The 19373-nt window shown below is 41.9% G+C and overlaps 1 protein-coding gene across 1 annotated transcript in view; it reads right to left on the bottom strand.

Moving 5' to 3' along the window:
* RALBP1 (ralA binding protein 1) overlaps positions 1-16009 on the bottom strand; it is a 32899-nt gene extending 16890 nt beyond the window's left edge. Inside the window, exon 1 of the mRNA XM_068192098.1 lies at positions 15851-16009. The gene's annotated coding sequence lies outside the window, so the exon portion shown is untranslated. The remainder of the gene's footprint in view (positions 1-15850) is intronic.
* Between the last annotated feature and the right edge of the window lie 3364 nt (positions 16010-19373).

The following is a 19373-nucleotide window of genomic DNA, read 5'->3' as shown; positions in this document are numbered from 1 at the left end:
ATTATGCTTTTCTGGTATACAACAATTTCCTCTCTGAGGAGGCTGTATCAGGTCATTTGCATCCAGATGCTGGTAAATTGTTTGCTTGGGAGTTATGGCCAAATAAAAGCTTATACAAAAATTGCTAAAGGAAGCCAATGCACAAATTCTCAGCAGTGGAACTCATAAGCAAAATCTCTTCCTAGGACAGAACAACTGCAGAAATTCCACAGAATGGATATGGGACACCACACCTCCAAAGTCCACTTGGCTGGATTTGGCCTCTTGTGTCTAAATGATCACAAAGGACACATTCCACAACACTCTTCAGAAGTATCACTCAACTCCTGGGCTTTGATTTACAGACTGGTAGCATACAGAAAAAATATGACATGGTGTTTTATTCTGCCCAGTTAATAATTATAGATGAGTCCAGCTAAGTGGGTTTTGGGGAAGGTGGTTTGTTCATTTTTTGGGGGTTGGAATTTAAATTTTTTTTTTTTTTAAATTCTCATCTTTCAGCTCTCTGTATGCAGATCAGAGTGAAAATTTAGACTATGTATGCAACAGTATCTCCCTACAGGAGATCACTCGCAGTACTTATGGAAATTACCAGTTACTCAGATCAGAATTTGAATAGGGCACGGTAAGACACAGAATTATGATGAGAAAATATTAATGAAATCTTTATTTAAAACTGTTCATTACTTATTCTAGCTAAAGCAGAGGCACTGGCTAAAAATTAAGACACTGGGGTGTATTTGCAAAAGCAACAAATTAAGACTGTACTTATGTTTCTTATTTTTTAATTTTACAGCTTCAAGAAAGCATTGCTTTCCTATATGCATCATTTCCTAGACCTTTAAACAAGGGAGAAATTCTATGATGCTCAAATTATATCAAGACCTATCAGCAGAAGAGAGCTTTTAAGGCTACTGAAAAAAAAACCTCTTCCACTTTACTAATGGATGTTAATGTTCTACTGCCATATAAATCTCTACGTTCCTTTGGCTTTTACCATTTTCTTCTGACAGCAATAAAAGAAAAGACTGAAAAAATCAGGGACTTTCTAGGCATTCTGAGAAGGAACATTCCTAACAGGCTTGCTCTTCAGCCAACTTCTCCCTCTCAGACTTTTTCATCCCAATCTGTTACTGCTTCAGTCCTGCCTCCCCTCTGCAGCAGGTCCTTCCCTCAAACTGTTTCTCTTCACCCGTGCAGTTCTCATGTGTCAGGAGATTCAATAACTCACTTGCTGTCCCATGAGGAAGGTCACACTACTCTCCCCATTAACTCTCCTCTGCCTCCAATTGCAGCAATTTGCTCTTTTTGAGATGATTCAAGTTGCTAGGTGCTCCAACAAGCTTCTGCTGCTGAGCTGGCTTGTGGAAGAGCTCAACAAGCACTAACAATGAAAAGCAGAGAAGTGGCAGTACCACGATGAGAAGAGTACAACCTCCCTCTTTGGGCACCTCTGTTTTGTCATACCGCACACAGAGCTTCATCTCCTCAGATTTCAGTAATTTCTTAGTATTTATAACTTAAAGCTTTGATTTCTTTACCACCAAGTGTCAGTACTCCCATAGCTCTTGTTTTGACTTACCACTCTGTTTCACCCTCAGTGTATCATAGACAATCTGATCTTCATCTGCTTTGGTCTCCGTGACTCAAGCTCAGTTTCCAACTTTCCCCTCATCTTTTTTTTTATCTGGCCAGTTCCTACCTTCCTGCTGCACACCACTTACTTGCAGGTAAAGCTCTCTCTCTTCTTCTTCTGTTTCTTCTATCTGATTAGTTACCAGTTCCTACTCCTTCCTGAATGTTCTCTGCTGCTGTTTTTTGTTACCTCATGATTATCTACCTCATCTTTTTACCTTGTCCCCATTTCTCCCACTGGCTCTCAGTCTCTCCCTAGTATCTTAAGTCCCTTCTTACCTCCCTGCCAACAGCAGGCTCCTTGACTCCCACCACTTCTTGTTCACTTGACATTTGACTCTTCTTCCACAGAAGCCACAAATGCTGTTACATGACAGGGTCAGAGAGCTTCTCACAGTTCAAGCAGCTTCTTAGACCTAGCTACTTTTTCAGTACTCCCAAAATGCAGTTTCATGAACCACCTTCCTGCTCAATGCTGAGTCAAGCCTTCAGAATAACTGAATGTCAAATAGAAGCCTTCACTGAACATGGGCAGAATCGTGACCTTTCCTATATCCCCCAAGGAAAGACTAAATTCTAGGAGATTTTAAACATTGAAAGACGGTATATCATTAACACAAAATCTCGTAGCCATCATGCCATCACCACCTTTCTAGACCACAGACTAAGCACAGGAAAGTGGGCTGGGGAAAGGAAGGAAGATGTCTGCACAGGCAAAATAATGTGGTTTTTCAAGCCTCATTTTTGAAAATAACTGAACTCTTTCCCAAAAAATTCAGTCTGAGCTGCATATTTAGTAAGTAAAGATGAGGTTTGGAAAAACCATAGAAAAGGAAAGACAGAGAGACATGACAGCCAGCTTTAATAGATCTCACTTGCAACAGTGTATCATCTAAGTTGGTATGAACACATTAAAGAGAGACACAGTCTGAAAGACCAAATTCATAGCTCTTTCATTCAGTACAGAAGGCTCCATTATTTCTGTTTTGCACTGACTCTGTACTGTGACTTTGTGCTTTGTAACCAATTGCAACAGCAGAAGCAAATTAGAGCAGGTGATTGCATGCACAGATGTTATTTTGTAAAGCTTCTGGGTGGAATGAAGAATGTGGATTTTTTCTGCAAGAAGTATTATGCAAGACCACATCTGAAGCACAGTGGGTGTCCCCTGGTCATTTCATTTTGCCACAAACAGACACCCTCTGAATACCTGGGTGTTATATTGAAAATAGTCCCAGGAAGTCACTAATCAAAGGATGGAGGCAGAGTGAGGGCACTCACTGCTCTATCTCAATTATCCAAAAGCAAGACAGTGAGCACGGCAGTACCTCACTCCAGTGACCACAAACCTTCAGTCCAAAATATCTGCATATGGGTGAAGGACCTGATTCTTGCAGAAATGAGGCACACCATTTTTGGACAAAAATATCCTAGTAACAAACACAGCTTCATTTTGGAAAGCAATGAGCCATACGAATAATAAAAACTATCATCTGTGGGCTAAGTATGTCAAAACACTTCAGAAACCATGAGTGGTACTCATATAACTGTTGAGACTTTTGAATAAGATGAGAAGATCGAATTAGAATTTATTTACCAAGACTATACAAGGTCTGTATCACATCTAAGTTCTGTATCTATTGCATTTTTTACAACATACTGAAAAGCTTAATACAAATCACTGTTTTCATTTGAACACTTCTTAGATGGCCTCTAATGTAATTTTGACATTTGACTGCATGGCAGCATTTCAGTCTGTTTCATTTAATAAGCAGTGGCCAGGTATAAAATCAGTGCCTTTTCCTTTCTTTAATAAGGCAACACAGCCATGAAAGGAGAAGGATTAGGGAAGTACTTCATGTAGACAGGCAAAGCAAGTTTAAAATTTCACAAGTCACAAGTAATCACACAAACACAGCATTAAGTAACTCCCCTGTGAGTCACACTTTTCATAACTGGTAAAAATTAAAGCCTCAAGAAGGGACTTCACAGAATTTTTTGATAAAAAGAATAAAATACAAATTGTTTAGCAGAATTCAGCTTCTCCACCTCAGATTAGTTTACAGGATATGTGATGCCATGAGAATCTTGGAAAATTTACTTGAAAGGAAGGTGTATAATCATACAGTTAAAATCACATAGGAGCAAGCTGTACATTTTTCAAATAATGCTAGCATCAGATGACCTCTAAGAGTAACAAAACTAGCTTTTGTGTGGTCTCTCATTTATTTGTAGATGAACAAAGTCTGCCAGTTACAGCACCATCCAAGGCATTTCAAGTTTGGCTCTGAGAGCCCATTCCAGCTCAGGAGTGACATATAAACAGACAAAACTACTTAGCTGTCAACAACCAGTGAGCTACAGACTACATCCGTATCTGAGTGGGCTCTTGGAGGAGCCAGCTCACATTTAGAATATGCAGCTGTATCCAGAATACTCCCTATTACTGAGGGTATTCCAGTTCTTCAATAATCTAATCAGTAGGGAGCCAGCCTTAAAATAAATAATTAAGTAATATCCTAGGCATTTTAGAAATATCAAAAACAAGGTTTCCAATCCCATTATGATAAAGTCTTGCAATCACATGAAGATAAAATCTCCAGATATGTGGAAGCACGTGCTTTCCAGTTTAGTTCACTTCAGGGAAAACAGTATTAAAGCCCCTAGCCTACAAAATTCTGTAGAGCTCCATCAGGATGCAATTCACAGGCTGTTTCCAAGACACACATTTTGGGAAAAACAAAAACTGAATCCTTGGAAGGGGATGGGTGGTTGAATGCTTTTCTCCAGGAGAGAGCACTCTGAAAAGAGATGGACCAGAACTGCCTAGGAAAAGACTCTGTCCCATGGTGCTGCCTCCTGCACTGGCAATACCATCACACTACTATTTTGCTGTAATATCCTACTTCCCTGGAAAGGCAGGCTGTGACAATTTATATCCCACTACCTCTCCAAAGCAAGTAGTCTACAAGAAAAGTCTGGGCACAGATCTTTATCACAGGGTAACAACCGAAGCCCTATACAGAGGGTACACAAACTATGCCCCACATGTGGCTCCCCCTCCCCATGTGGCTCATTCTATCCTTCAGGGATACCACAGCAAGTCCTCCCACATGTCTTTCCCCAGCTGAACCAATGGCCATGGAAGCAGTTTCAAAGCAGCACACTACATTATGATCACAACCAAATATATAAGAGGCATTCTTGCAAATAACTGTCCAGCTAACAAGCTGTTTAATTGCTTTGCATGGCAGCTTTCTCAAGTAACAAGCAGAAGGCCTGAACTCTGCACCACAAGGCAGACGGGCACTGCACCCAGACTAGACTTCTGCAAGAGTATCTTGACTAATCAGCCACCTGCACTGCAACTGCTACTGCCCACCCTGAGAATAATTTCTCATTCTCCAAACTTCTTGGCAATGTGCTATTCTGCTGTTCAGGATTCTCTGTTTTTACCCCCAGCAAATTTTGCTCTTGGTTCCCATGTCCTTGTCGGCACAAAGTAATCCAATACCTCCAGTAATAGTACTCAAACCCAGTACATTAGTTTCCCACTCCATGGTTTAGTCACCCCAGGCTCTCTCCATTTGCTTCCTCATCCCCTTTCCTGCAGTGCAGTTCCTCCAAGTCAGGACTGCACCGCATCTATCTCACAACTTTTTCCTCACCAAGCAGGTGTTTACAACCTAGACATGTGCAACCCCAGTTTCACCATTCCTGTTCTCCACACCCAGTGTCTCATCTAACCTCACTCTTGGCTGCTCAGTGTTTCCCAGGTTTCCCTCACCACTTTCTATTTCTCACACACTCAGTTCTCATTAAAACTTCTGCAAATTATGAGCCACACAAGCAAGGCAATCTGGGAGGTCTTATCCAGCCAAATTTAGGTTTCCCTTCTAAATTACAAATAGCACTAAAAAGGTTTGCCTGAATACCAAAATATTCATTATTACAGAAAAGAGATATTTTCTTGCTAGCTGAATTCTCAGAAACAGTTTGAAGAATTTGGTAAGTGCTTTAAAAAAAGAAATTGAAGTACCAGCCTCTGAAACAAAACTTTTCAGAGAAAATTAAAATATGGTAGCTTTTGATAAGAGCTGAATTACTGAGAGTTGATTTGAATATCACAACTGTCTTGCTAACATATTGAACCCTCCTATACTTCTGGAAAGTGCCACACTGTGCAACATATATAATACCCACTATTGCTTACACTGGCCTTAGAAACATTCCTGGTATGACAGCCCTGCCCCTTCTCTCTTGTCCACCTCTCCAAATTCCACTTGCACCACCAACAGAACAGAAAGTTTTACTACTTAACAGAGGAAGGCAGGAAAACACAACAAAAGGTGTACAGTTTACTCTCTTAACAATCACTGTAAACATAGCATCACCATGGGTTTTGTTTGTCCTTGGAACAGTATCCAAGTATTTTTACAATTCACATTTTCTGAGAAGCCCTTCAAAGAGTTGTCTAGTCCCCAAAGGTCTGCAGCGGGTTGTAGAGAGATTATGATTCAGCAAATTAACACTAACTGTTATACTTTAATCAGTTCCTGGGCTGGATCTATTTAATGACAAATTCCCCTGATCAGAGATTTAAACTATAGCATTGTTCAGTCACACTCCAGTACCTGAATGCAGCCAGCTTGAGAACAGCAGTCAATTAGTGGAGTCAGGGAAAAAAACCAAACATCCTAAACCCATGACTGGTTGAGCTGAATGTACTACAAAAGCCATTAAAAAAGCAAGTGCTATTCAGGGTAAAAAATGCAAAATTAAGCAGAAGAAAAACCAATGGATTTGGCATAAAATATTTCACAGGAGTTTTAAGCATTTCTGCTGTTCTTTCCACAGCATCTGCAGACTACCCATGACAGATCAAACAACAGAGAACAGAATCTAGTTTTCCAGAGGCCAGAGCTCTGCACGCTCAGTTCCAACACCCAGTAAAAAACAACTAAGCCTATAAAAACTCTAATTTTGGGTTTAGTGGTTTTTTTTTTTTAAGAGTGTCTTAGCTAACACATGCTAAAATACTAGAAATGGCAAGAGTAAACAGCAATTACTAAAGACTCTTTGCTTTGGATTTAACAGGGGCAACAAATCTGGGAATGCCCAAAACCTAGAAATGCGCACTATAATGCACTGGCCTTTCTGTAACAGCAGTAATTCACCTGGCAAATTCAACAGCAGCAGTGGAGAGGCAGTAAGGCACTGTGAGGCCCCTGCCAGCTGTAGAGTTCAAGCTCTGTGGAACTCTTGGGAACGCACTCAGCTGACATATGCAGGCAGGTGCCACTGCTGCTGCATCACCATCATCTTTCATACCCGTGCCAATTACAACGAAACCAGGACTGGTGTGTGCCCTTCTACAAACATCACTTCACTGGTGTGCCTGCTGGTTTGCCCTTTGAGAGCCACCTGCTGCCACCCTCAAACACAGAGTGCCATCGAGAGCCTTGCCACACTCCGGCAACTGCATAAACCTGCTTAACACATAGAGGGAACGGCAGAGCACGGGTGCTGCACAGAGAACTGCACGTCGAGTCCAGACAGTGTGGCTTTTTAATCCAGTATTCAGGTATCATCTTTCAGACTGGATACAGAAAAAAATCAATTAGAAGCACCATGCTTCTTCACTGAATTGAATGAATTGTGATCATTATTTTATTAATAGAATTTTCAAACAGCATTAACTTTGCAGAAGTCACTTCATAATCTTTTAACTGGGAAGTCAGTACAAACAATCCAGTTTACCTTACCAAAGGCAAAGAATACTCAATTCTATGGCCCTATCATACCCAGAAAGAAGAAATTTCTGAAAGCATATTAATAACACACAAACTTTTAGGGCTTGAACTGTGAAAATTAACTTTTTTATGCTTTACATTAAATTTTTGCCACCATCTATTGAACACAGATGAAAAGATCTATCAGTTACAGGATGTCACTTGAACTGACAACTCTGTAGCATAAGAGGAAGCAAAGAACAGCTTTGCCTGGATTTCTTCATAGTGTGATACACAACACAGATGATCAATTTCCATGTATGATTCATGTTTAAAACCCTGCATGTTCCAGTGCAACAATGGCAAAACATGTTCAGCTTCTAGTGAATATTAAAAGGAACTGTGGTGGTTGAGATCAAACCCATTCTACCATAACAGCAGAAAGGAAAAGAATACTTTGATCCAGAAACACTGTTTATTTTCAGTGATTATTTAATAACTGTGTCTATCAGCTGATTATTCTTAGTGATTATTTGATATCTACGTCTATCACCTTTGCTTTTAACTTAAGAGTCCTGTTTATTATCAAGCTAACATCAGTGGCTATTGACCTGGAAATCAGTCTTCACTGGTTGCTTTATTAAGCCCAATTTGAGTAAAATCAAGCAAAGACTGGGCTGCATGCAAACGTTTTCCCAACTTAACAACAATGGACTGATGTGTAACATTTCTGTGCTCCCAGCACAGCAGTTTTTAGCACAGCCTTATTGTAGATGCAGTTCTACCCACCAAAAGGTTTTTTCTGATGTAGCTTGTTTTATTTTGAGATCTGTTTCAAGACACACCAACAAAACAATTATTCTACTGATCCATGTTATGTCTGCAGCAGGAACCTGCGGGGAATAGATGTCAATGTCTTTCAAACTCATGTTATATATTAAAAAAAAATTATTATTTTTAGCATGGTATGTTACGTTTCCATAGAAGAGTAGGGCTGTACCATCTCTTCTTCCTAGACATATTCCCATTAATGCCAGTGACAATTATTCATCAACACCACATGAAGGATTTAGCCTTTCAGCAAATTTCTGAATTTTTAGTTATTTTTTTCAGTTCCATATGTAGAGATGGGATTAACAAGTTCTGTTTTCTGTGTCTGTCCCAGATTCACTCAATACCCAAGGGGAAAGTCAATTTAAATATTTACAAGCTCAGCAGATTATTAATTATGATTAACATCACCACCTCCAGGGCTGAGATGTTGCAAAATGTCACGCATGTGAACACAGAAAACATTCAGAAATACATGCAAGGCAAGGTGTGGCACCACCCACCATGGGGCAGCTGTTGGTCTCTGCAAAGAAAGCAGGAATCTGTCATCCATTAAAATGCCAATTACTGGAACAGAAGCAGGACCCACAAGTTCACAGTATTTGCCTTGTCTTCTATGCCAATTTACCTAGTCAGCCTTAGAAGAAAGCTTACATGAAATACCTGCCTTCTAGAAAAATTTAAAATTAGAATTTAAAAAATAAATTCACATATACTTTCTAAAACAGGCTTCATTTAGCTCAGTCTGTAGCATCTACTGCAGCAATTTTCAGCAATCCTATGTCTTGAGAATATTACAAAAAACCCTCCCCATACCTCAAGAAATTCACTGATTGATGTTTTCAACCTACTTGCCAAATATAATAAAAATTAACTGAATAATAACATACAACATTAAAAATACTGTATACTTCAGAGATGGAGGAAAAGTTTGGTATTTGATAGCACAGGACCAAACAAGTTCTGATTGCCATTCCCAAATCTGTTGTGTTGCCTTGTCTAAACAAAATCATGCTGCTTTAATTAAAATTAGAGCAGATAGTTTAATGGAAGCCTGAATATACAAAAGACCAAAGATGGCTTTTGTCCTATCCATCCCTCAAAAGAAGATAAACTGCCTCCATCAGTGTAAGGCAATTTTAAGAGTGGTGAAATCCTTGCATATAAGTACTAAAACCCACTGAATGTAATAAACCCACCTGTCAAAATATCCACCAACAACTGACTGTTCTAATCATACACACTAACAGCAAACTTCTTTTACATGTTTGTTTATCTTTTAGATGTCTTTGAAGTTTGACTGCAATAACATTAAAACCTTACTTCCTCCTAAAGGATTGATCAAAAACAAGCAACCAAAAGAAGCCCATGTGAAACTGCAAAGAAATTTGATCATAGACCGAATAAAATATCATAAAATTGCAGCACACAAAGTGAATGACATAGGTAAAACTGATGCGCCTTCGCCACTGCTTTTTTGGTGGTTTATACCAGTTCTGGCATACTCAAAAGTTACATTTGTGAAAGCCATTGCCAGAAAATTAGTTCTTATTTATCTTTGTGAAGGAACATGCATTTAAATATACATCCTAGTATATCAGTCACGCTAATACACAGAACCAGCAAAGAACTCCACAGGTTGATCACTTCCTCTTTCAGCTGGAAAGCTGGAATTTGTTTCCTCCAACAATGTTTCAAAACCTGACTGGTTAAAACGCATCTGCTCACCAGTGGTACACACTGCATGAATTTTTGAGAACTGCAACTCCAAATTTCAGGATGAAAACTTCAGAAGCATGACCTGTGAAAGATCTCTGCATCTAGAATTAACAAGTGGCCAGCATGGAGAAAACTTAAGAGAATTTGTCAAGATTAAAACACCTAAAGAACAAGAAAAGGTAAAACCACTGGATTGAAATAATCCAAGGAGTTTCTGGGTAAATCTGTTCAATCACTTGGTATTTTCCCCCAGTGTTTTAGTCCATTCAATCAACTAAAAATATCCCATAAAATAGGGTTAGGCTATCTTAAAAGAATGGCATCTCCTTTGAAGCCACCACAATTGAAACTCAGAAAAGGAAATGACACCCTTCTTTGAATGCAGTTAAAAAAAAAAGGTATTTTGGGTTTTGTACAGATTAGCATTACACTTTTATACACAGCATTTGGTTCACAATATTAAAATATACTGGAGTAGATACAGTAAAATATCTGTCAACTTAATTACCTTTTATCAGTAATTACACACTACAATAATACACTCAGTATTAAGTATGTGAAAGCAGTACATTGGATATAGGAAAACAATACCAAAAAATTATGAACTTCCATAGTATTCATGGTAGAAAACCACTACTACTACCATGAAATGAGAGTTTAATTGCTGGCATATTTAGCACTAGAATTTACATTTAGTACTCAATTTAATTCATACTAATAAAACTCGCTGAAAATTAACTTTCATGGCAACATCCAGAAAAATTCTGCACCTGACTGCTGATCCTTGTATTTACAAAACACAACAGGGCAGGCTAGAAATGTTGAAGTAGGAACAAGCTTCACTACCAGGGTAAGCTAAATGTTAAATTTCACAAAAGCCATTAGAGGATAAACATTAAATTATAGCTTCAAGCTCATCGGTGTAAGTCCTATTTTACAAGTTAGATATCATTTTAAAGAGAAGTAATACCCTTGACATTATCTTACTTATTTTTTTATGAGAAAAAGAAGCTGCAATTTTTGCCACTGTGATATCCATTTTTTCCACTAGTGTCAAGTTAACAATTATCATCATATATTGTGTTTGCAAAAGTCATCCTTCGAGCTCTGGTAGTAGAGTTCTATGACCAGTTCCAAGAGCTCCTTTCTGCCAGATGTCTAGTCCTTTAGTAACAGGAAAAGCCCAGAGATCCTACTGAATTGTGAAACAGGAAGAAAACCTCAGGAGCTGCATTCACCTAGATAAGAGAAACCTGTGAAATTTTCAAACTAGAGAGGACAAAAATGTACAAAAATACATTTTATCTATACATAACTACTGGAATTGACTCAAGAATTAGTCACTGCTAAGAAATGTACAAAACAACGAACATGAAACTAAAATTATTTTTCCTTAAAATAAATTTCAGTTTGGTCCAAACCTGCGTTCTTATTTGGAATGTCAAACCTTACCACCCAGCACTCACTCCTCTTTCTTCCTCTTCAGCAACCATCTGGCCGTTCCCACCTCATGCAAACAGCCATCACTCATCCCTTGCTTTCCTTGTGTGCCTCCAGAGACCAGAATAGCCAGGCTAAAAAAGCTCTGTTCCTTGTGGGTGAGAAAGAGAATAAAGACAGCAGAGTGGATATGAGGAATCTGCTCCTAGTGTTTGGGAAGCTGACCCTTCCACTGCACAGAAGGGTAGAAATATTCCTATGAAAAAGTATAGCCCCCAGCAGGCAAAACAGGGCATCTGTGCACCTTCACACAGGGTCTGCCCCAGCACTGCGCTCCTGTCAGGCTGCAGCTGGCAAGAATCATTAACCATTCCCTGCTTCCTCCAGGGAAGACAGAGCCTGGATGGAAGCAAGGCAGGGATCACCTACAAGGTCATATCATAAATTAATGTGTACCACCAAGGATCTTAATACTTCTTTTAAAGAAAATTTCTCCTTGCATTGATTGCATAAGGTCTGTATTTCTGCCTACCTTCCTAGCACTTACAACAAATGGATAGACAGCAAGGTATTAACAATTACAGGCACATCAGGACAGATGAAGTGACTTACATCATATTCTTCAATTATTAGTATTATATCAGAATAATTACATTATTTTATTCTACACTATTTCCTATTTCTGTAGAAAACAATACTAAATGTGCTTATTTAAAATACACATTTTCTCTGTAAATATTTTTTTAAACTGGGCTAAGTATCACATTACACACATTAACAATTTGCTGTATGTACTGATTTATATTATTACTGTTTTAGCATCTGGCAAGCACTTTTTCTTTATTATTATAAAATTATGTGTTTAGTAAATAATTAGTTGCTATTTTTTAGTCAGGATCCTACACCAAGCTGCTTCTGGAAGAAACTAGGACATCTTCATTATCTGCAATTTTGTTTACTGAGCATCACAGGAACTAGACAAGGAAAAAATACCAAATCATGTTCTCTATTTAAATACACCTTAATTAGTTATCAAAGGAAATACTGCTTGTAGGTGGTGAACTGATTGCTCTAAATGCTGTGATCTCATGGCTTTGAATTTGCAGATCTGTCTCTGATGTATACGGGGAATTAATCATTAGATAAGAAAAAGAGATGCTTTTCTGTGCTTTTTAAATGCACATCTAATAATAAAAAACACTAAGGACCCAGTTACACATTCCAAATATTTTTGGTCAGACATACTTCATTCAGGTATGAAGTGTTGTTTTTATCTTCTTATTATCCACTGAAGTCACCGTAGCTCATATTTATCTTCTTCACAAATTCTTCCCTACTAGTTCAAAATTGTCACAGCACTTTACTGATGAAACCTAAATTATTTTTTTCCTAGTACATTATCCGCTAGTAACAGGACAGAAAAAACTAGAAACTCCTTGGACATATTTGAGCCAATTTACTGTGTGAGCCAACTTACTGGATCACCACTCCTTACTTGAGTAATACCATATAAATCCTCCACTTCCTAGCAGCTGCCCCAAGTAAGCAGTCATTCCCCAGTTTTTACTGCAGCCTAAAGAAAAACTGGAAGCAGGGAGCACTGGATCCCGGCTGCTATTCAGCTTTGCAGACTTGCTGTTGCTGCCACCATCAAAGTCTGTTTCACTCTCCTGTACCTCCACACCTTCAACCGAGTTTGTATTCCCTGACTTCAAGCTCAAAAGGTGAGGGATGGCTGGGATGAAAAGGGTAAGTATGGACAGGAATGGAGTCATACCCCTCATTTCTCTAAACTCAGCCTGCATCCTTATCCTTCTTGGTTTTGGCCATGGCAAGCAGAAGACGTAAATCTTATCTGCACAGCACTCACCCCTCAACACCACCACCTCTGGGGATGCAACCTAAGTAAAACATCCTACTCCATAAGGTACTTCCAGCCCAACTGTGGGCCCATTTGATATACTTTTTTTTTTCTTTTGAGCAACAATTTGAAAACTATGTTCCATGAGGCTCTGGGGAACAGCAGAAGGAGCTGATGAAGGACAGCAAACCATGACTAGTTGTAAGGGTAGCGAATCATTCACTGATTCAACATAATCAGATACATTAGTTCAGAGACAAGCTTGGTAGAGTGTGCAACATTATACTACTATAAACTGAAGGTAAATATCACACTATATTTTAGCAATTTGAGGCTAACTACATGACACCAAGCTTTACAGAAGGAAAGTAAATTAGCATTTGGTGGTATTTATTGCTGAACAGCAACATCTTCCACATTAGTCCAAAAACTGCCCATAAGAAACAGCAATGTTTACTCAGGAAATATGCAAACTTTTTGCGTAAGAAAATACAGCTAAAACTTACTAGGAAGAGTGTCTGAGGGGCGCAGTGGAGATGAGAACCCCAAAGAATTAGATGCAGTGCTTGTGCATGTCAGTTTTGCTTTAATGACATCTGCAGAACCAAGCCATGCAGCTCTGAAGCAGGAACACAGTTGTTACAATTCCAGGACAACATAGTCCAGTGTAGATATGCCCATACAGAAATGGAAATAATCTGCCCTACAGAAAAAAAAACTTTCTTTCCCACATGATTACAATCACACCAGCGATTTCACTGTGAAATCCTTACTTTGGGGAAAAGCCCCACCAATTCAAACTACAAAATATGCCCTCCTACCCCTGAATACACCTTAACTAAGACAGAACAATGTCAAAGTTGTGTGTGGAGTATTAAGATTTGAAGGCAGCTATTCCTATGTTCCATTTCAGATGTGGGAAAACTAAAGAAAACTTATTTTCTCCAAGCTAGAAATGAGATCCATAGGACAGGGAATGTAAAGTTCCCTACTTCAACATAACAGACACTCTATTCTTGATGTAGCTAGCTAGAACATAACAGCAAAAGGGTTAATAAATTTCACACACTTAGAAGTACTAAATGCTCAAAACTACAACAGTCTGGAAGGGTTTTTTTTTTAAATTCCTGTTTATTTCTCTGTAGAAATAAGACAAGAGCTTGTCACACTGACTGTAGGGATTATACCCAGACTGAGCTGAAATGAACTGAAGCACAGCACCATTCACCACGAGCTGTATGCAACACTCAAGTAACATCAAAACCTAAATCTAAGGGATCTAATCTAAGGGGTCCCTCTGCCATTCTCCTGTAAGCTCATTAATAAATTTACATCCATTACCATCCTGCATCATATGCAATGGAGCCTTAACATCACTCCTGAAAGTGTGGGTTATGGCAATGCAGAACACTCATGGTAAAGCACTTCAAGCTGTTTCCAGATCAGAAACCTGTTTAAGGACTGTTTTGCTGTGCTGAAACAAGGGACTTGCACAAATCACCCTGGTTTATGTAACTGGCAAAAAGGCCTTAGCCTGTTTTTTTTAAATGATTATTTTCTATCAACAATTATCATTAACCTCAGGGACACCGGGGTGGAGGAAATCCAAACCACATCATTGTCATGAACAGATACTTTCAATTTGGATTGCTGGCATTTTCTTTGTCACTTGTTTGAACACCTGTTAGCACTTAAATATAAGATGCATTTGCTCATACATAACCCACTAACATATCCTTGGAAGTGTTCAAGGCTGTCTGGGATGGGGCTCTGAGCAACCTGGTCTAGTGAAAGGTGTCCCTGCTCATGTCAGAAGGGTTGGAACTAGATGGTCTCTGAGGTCCCTTCCAAACCATTCTGTGATTCTATGATGAACAGAACACACGCTTTCTAAACAACATTATCACGTAGGAAACGCGACATTCTTAGAACATGCTAATCACACTAGATACAGAAAAATTACAATAACAGTAAGTTTTCTGGGTTTTAAGATAAGACTTCTAGGCGAAGGTAAAATTATAAAAATCCCTGACCTCTCCCTCCCCACAAAAAAAAAAAAAACAAAAAACAAAAAAACAAACAAAAACGACCTTGCCAAGAGCTAACCCACAGCCCGGACTGAGCTGCAGCGAACCCCGCACGATCCAAAGGGAGCAGACGCCTACGGAAACAGGGCGCACAAGGTGCCCGGCGCCTGCCCTCGTAAGGGCAGGAGGGACAACACGGCCCGTAAGTATCGCACAGGGGCCGGACACCCTCCCGGGCGGGGAACGGAGGGGAAGGAGGAAAGGAAGGGAAGAAATCAAGGGAAGAAAGGAGAGAGGGAAGGAAGGAGGCAGGGAAGGTAGCGGAGAGGGAGGGAGGGAGGGAGGGAGGGAGGGCGAGCGGCGACCCGAGAAGTGGGCGGGGCCTCCTGAGGCCACGCCCCTCCCGCCGAGCCGGCCGGCCCCTCCCCCACCCGGCAGCCGCGCGCGCCGCGGGGCGGTGGCGGCTCGCGCCGCCAGTTGTACGACCCCCCCCACCCACCCCTTCCTCCGCCCCCGCCCGCCCGCCCGGACCCGGAGCGGCCCCGCGGCCCTCACCGAGGCGTCAGGCCGGGCCGCCCGCCCGCCCCCCGCGCCCCCGCACTGACCGTCGGGGGGTCCCGCTCGCCCGCGCAGCGGCTCCGCCTCGGCCTCACGCGCGGCGGGCACGCCCCGCCTCGCGCCCCATCCCGCCGCCGCCGCCGCCCGGCGCTCGCAGGGACGGGCGGGGAGCGGCGCGAGCTCACGCCACCGCGCACGCGCCGCTGCCTCGCTCCGCGCGGCCGTGAGGGCGGGGAGGTGGCGCGGGCGGGACTGTTCTCCCCGCGCGCGGAGCACGTCGGGAGTTGTAGTTCTCACCGGGGACGCTGCCGGCAAGAGCGCTACAGGTCTCTGCCTGCCGCCGCACTACAGCTCCCAGCGGCCAGCGCGCTGCGAGGGAGCAGCAGCTCCTCTGCCCCCCATCGCTGTTGAAGCCCCCGGGCCCGCGGGAGCGGGGTCCGGCTGCTTGAGGGGACCCTGGCGAGATACGTGTGTGAAGCTCCCTCAACAGCCGCCGAGAGCCGGCAGGCAGCAGCTCCATCACTCCGCTGGGAACACAAGGAACGTAAGCGGCCCTGAGCCGTGAGCTCGGGGCCCTTGTGGCCAAGAACGCCAATGATGTCCTGAGCTGCAGTAGGATGAGCGCTGCCAGCAGGTCGGGGGAGCTGATCCGGCCCCTCTATTCAGCACTGGTGGGGCCGCATCTGGAGTGCTCCAGTTTTGGGCTCCTCAGTACAAGAGAGACATGGAGCTCCTGGAGCAGATCCAGTGGAGGGCAACAAAGATAATTAAGGGGCTGGAGCATCTCTATTATGAGGGAAGACGGAGGGAGCTGGACCTGTTCAGCCTTGGGAAGAGACAACTGGGAGGGGTCCTCATCAATGTCTATAAGTATTTGAATGAGGGAGGATGCCAAGAGGATGGAGCCAGGCTCTTCTCAGTGGTGTCAAGCAATAGGGTAAGAAGCAACAGGCAGAAACTGATTCACAGGAAGTTCCACTTGGATATGTGGAAGAACTTCACTGTGCAGGTGACCATGCATGGAACAGATTTCCCAAAGAGGTTGTGGGGTCTCCCTTGCTGGCGATATTCAAGCACCATCTGGGGACGCAGTTCTGGAATGCACATAGCAATCCACAGTGCTCTGGAATGATCCTTGAGCAGAGAGGTTGGACCAGGCGACCCACTGTGGTCCCTTCCAACCTGACCCGTTCTGTAATTTTGAGATTCTTTTGGCAGTGATTAAAGATGGGTATGGCCAAGTGAGTTGTGAGGTTACACTAGTCAGTGTGGGAGGTCAGCAAACACCACAAGCCATCAGTCTCCGTGTGGGAGCTGACACAGCCCCACGGGTGGGGGCACCTAGACCACCTTCCATGTGATGTTACTGCTGACAGAATTCCTCTTCCTCAGTTCACATGAAGGCTTTGGCTTCATCCGCCATAACAAATCTGACCTCCTGAGAGGAGTTACCCACTTCTCTCTACAGCTTTCTGGAATGCAAGAGAAATGGAGAAAGGCTCTGCATGCTGCTTGAGGTGACCTATGCCAAGGAACACATCCCCATCTCAAGATGCATCCTGTTTCCAGTGATGTTATAAGGAATTTTGTGGGGGTTTTTTGCCTCTTACAATGCAAGTTTCTGTTACGTTGAGCACCTGCGTAATTTGAATCCCTTTCAGGATTGCTCATCAACAGGGGAATTTGTTTCAGTCAGAAGCAGGGCCGATTCATTCCCACAGCCTCGAGCATAATCCCCGGCCTATTGGACACATTAATACTGTGGCAGCATGCCACCTGCTCCATTTATTCACTTGAGACTCAATGCTGCTTAGTCCCTGTCGAATGAGCTCTTTGTGCCACCTCCTGTGGTAATGTAAAAGGTCCCCCACAGGAATTTGCGCTATTCAGTGGAAGCTACAAAAGGGAGGGTTGTAAACACTCCGATTAGTGTTGGAGCACAGGGATATTGTCTTCACCACTTATTACATAACCTCGCAACTTCCAGTCTCCGTCCTCCTCTCCAGAAAAAACAGTGTAACAGCAAGGGCTCACCAGGCTATTTAACTTAACATCACAGCTAATGTTTTTCTTTTTTGTTACATATAAAGGCCACCTTACTCCTGGCAAAAGAAGAGAGAAGGGTTAGTTCTGTAATATCCTGTAGTAATTGGAGAGGGTTGCCCGTGAGGATCTCCACTTGAAGTGACAGTGGCCAGAGGCTCGCAGCTCTGAAGAATGTGTATTATTAGAGGCCACTGCCAACAAAAGTTCATGCACAATGGGCTCATCAGTTAATGAGCCCAGAATGAATTTTCTCCCAGATTTTGAGGACAAACAAATGATTGTACACAGTGCTGACTATACCAATTTGCTGCCATGTGAAACAGATTTGGATGGTTTCTGACTTGCAAAATTCACTGTGGTCTGGGAGCAACTTACACAGACTGAGGCACTTTCTTACACCCTCAGCTTGCCCCACATTCACTCAGTAAATTCTTACTGCTTTAAAGACAAAGTGAAGCAAGGATTCTGAGGTGGCAAGCTCTCTGCTTGGAAAATCAGTCTCACTGATGTACCTGAGCTTCATAAAAGTAACAAAATAATAAATGGAGGGGAGGTTCAGAAAGCATTTGGTCAGGGAAAGAAAAGGGAAAAGGCATGGCCGTGTTAATAAATAATTCCTTCCTCCTACTACAACTTCAAGAAAGCCAGTTCTGGAGTTGAGTTTGTCTTGGACAGATGGGAGTCTACGTGGGCTGTATCATTCTGGGATAATTTTCAGACATGCTGTGTAATTCTCCTTAGCAATAAAGGAATATGCAGCAAACATAAAAATATTTAGCTTAGGAAAGAAACTAGTTGGCCACAAACTGAAACAAATAAGTGAAACAATGAGAGCCTGAAGATACAACAGGAAAACCTAGAAGTAGTAAATTAGTTCGTGCCTTTGGAGGAGAAAGTATGTTGTTTGTAGAAATTACCACAGAGCAGGAGAACAGAGCCAAAAAGGTGTATGATGTTGAACTCTGCCTAAACAACTCCTATGAACAATATTATGGAGCCACAGAATCACAGAATAGTTTGGGATGGAAGGGCCCTTAAAGACCATTTATTTCCAACCCCTCTGCCCTGGGCAGGAACATCTTCCCCTAGAACAGGTTGCTCAAAGTCAAATAATTCCAAGTTCTCTGCGGTGGGAAGAAAATTTATAAACACTTAAGCAATGAAAAGGGTCTAAGAAAACTTGAGCCTTGGCCACCTTTACATACTAGATGTACTTGTCTGAATCAGGTTTGCTCTGTTTCTAGGAAGATTTTGTATCCAAGTGTGTTTTCTCATGTGAGTAGCACAAATTTTAATGATGTACTGGTGATTGGGTGAAAGATGTCGTGCCAAGGGAATGTATTAAACCTTGGTAAAGGTGTTCCTTTTGCCAAACCCAACAGACATTACCATCCAACAGGAAAATGTTAGGTTGTTGTTTGGCTGTGCTCTGCAGGTAACCCCATCAGCACGGTCTGTCCTCTCTTCTCATTAAGCTCCTCCCAGGCTACGAGTCTCCAGGCTTTGCCCATGAAGGTGTAAGTG

Source organism: Anomalospiza imberbis, chromosome 1, assembly GCF_031753505.1.
Source record: "Anomalospiza imberbis isolate Cuckoo-Finch-1a 21T00152 chromosome 1, ASM3175350v1, whole genome shotgun sequence".
Lineage (NCBI taxonomy): Eukaryota > Metazoa > Chordata > Aves > Passeriformes > Viduidae > Anomalospiza > Anomalospiza imberbis.
The sequence above is the reverse complement of the archived record's forward strand: the minus strand, read 5'-3'. Positions and strand labels throughout refer to the sequence as shown.